Source organism: Arachis stenosperma, chromosome 7 (genome assembly GCF_014773155.1).
Source record: "Arachis stenosperma cultivar V10309 chromosome 7, arast.V10309.gnm1.PFL2, whole genome shotgun sequence".
Lineage (NCBI taxonomy): Eukaryota > Viridiplantae > Streptophyta > Magnoliopsida > Fabales > Fabaceae > Arachis > Arachis stenosperma.
In genome coordinates, this window is record NC_080383.1 from 40,741,306 (window position 1) to 40,743,582 (window position 2,277).

The window sequence follows — 2,277 nt, forward strand, 5'->3', positions numbered from 1 at the left end:
GAGCCATACAGTATCTCCATATGCTTATCTGAACTTCCTACCAATGAATCTGCATAAGTATTCTATCCCTTTTATTATATATCACCTATTTTCTTATTATTAATTTTCGAACCCATAAACAAATTTAATCTGCCTGACTGAGATTTACAAGGTAACCATAGCTTGCTTCATACCAACAATCTCTGTGGATTCGACCCTTACTCACGTAAGGTTTATTACTTGGACGACCCAGTACACTTGCTGGTTAGTTGAACGGAGTTGTGAATTCAACCAGTGCCATAATAAAGCTTCCATCTCAGAATAATTAGAACATTGATCACAAATGATACAAGCATGATCACAATTTCCCACCAAGTTTTTGGCGCCGTTGCCGGGGATTGTTCGAGTTTGGACAACTGACGGTTCATCTTGTTGCTCAGATTAGGTAATTTTCTTTTCAAAAATCTTTTTCAAAATTTTCCTTTTATTTTTCGTTTTTCCAAACTCTATTTTCGAAAAAATTAATAAAAATCCAAAAAAATTAGAAAAACATAAAAATAAAAAATATTTTGTGTTTCTTGTTTAAGTCTTGAGTCAAATTTTAAGTTTGGTGTCAATTGCATGCTTTTAAAATTTTCTTGCATTTTTTCGAAAATCCCATGCATTCATAGTGTTCTTCATGATCTTCAAGTTGTTCTTGATAAGTCCTCTTGTTTGATCTTGATGATTTCTTGTTTTGTGTTGTTTGTTGTTTTTCATGTACATTTTTGCATTCATATTTTCCATGCATTAAAGATTTCTAAGTTTGGTGTCTTGCATGTTTCCTTTGCATCAAAAATTTTTCAAAATTATGTTCTTGATGTTCATCATGATCTTCAAAGTGTTCTTGGTGTTCATCTTGACATTCATAGCATTCTTGCATGCATTCATTGTTTTGATCTAAAAATTTCATGCATTAAGCATTTTTGTTGTTTTTCTCTCTCATAATTAAAAATTCAAAAATAAAAAAAATATCTTTTCCTTATTTCCCTCCAAATTTTCGAAATTTTGGGTTGACTTGGTCAAAAATTTTTAAATTAGTTGTTTCTTACAAGTCAAGTCAAAATTTCAATTTTAAAAATCTTATCTTTTCAAAATCTTATCTTTTCCTTATCTTTTTCATTTTTTTTCTATTTTTCAAAAATTTCAAAAATCTTTTTCAAAATATTTTCAAAATCTTTTTCTTATCTTTATATCATAATTTTCGAAAATTCACTAATAATTAATGTGATTGGTTCAAAAATTTGAAGTTTGTTACTTTCTTGTTAAGAAAGGTTCAATCTTTAAGTTCTAGAATCTTATCTTGTAGTTTCTTGTTAGTGAAGTAAATAATTTCAAAATTTTTGAATTAAATCTTTTTTATCTTTTATTTGATCTTTTTCAAAAATTTTATCTTTTTCAAAATTTGATTTCAAAATATCTTATTTAACTTGCTATCTTCTTATCTTTTTCAATTTTGATTTCAAATCTTTTTCAATCAACTAACTAACTTCTTGTTTGTTTCTTATCTTTTTTCAAAACCACCTAACTACTTTTCCCTCTCTAATTTTCGAAAATATCTCTCTCTTTTTCAAAAATTATTTTTAATTAACTAATTGTTTCATGTTTTAATTTTAATTACAATTTATCTCTAATTTTCGAAAATCACTAACCCCTTTTCAAAATTATTTTCGAAATTCTCCTTCTCTTTTCTTATTCTATTTAATTATTTAATTACTAACACTCCTCTAGATCTCTCTTCATCTAAAATCTGAGCCTCCTTCTTCATTCTTCTACCCCTTTCCTTTTCTACTAACATAAAGGAGTCTCTATACTGTGACATAGAGGATTCCTCTTTCTTTTCTTGTTCTCTTCTCTTTCATATGAGCAGGAACAGGGATAAAGGCACTCTTGTTGAAATTGATCCAGAACCTGAAAGGACTCTGAAGAGAAAATTAAGAGAAGCTAAATTACAACAATCCAGAAGTAACCTTTTAGAAATTTTCGAACAAGAGAAAGAGATGGCAGCCGAAAATAATAATAATGCAAGGAGAATGCTTGGTGACTTCACAAAGCCAACGTCCAAGTTTGATGGAAGAAGCATCTCCATTCCTGCCATTGGAGCCAATAACTTTGAGCTGAAACCTCAGCTAGTTGCATTAATGCAACAAAACTGCAAGTTTTATGGACTTCCATCTGAAGATCCTTATCAATTTTTAACTGAGTTCTTACAGATCTGTGAGACTGTAAAGACGAATGGGGTTGATCCTGAAGTCTACA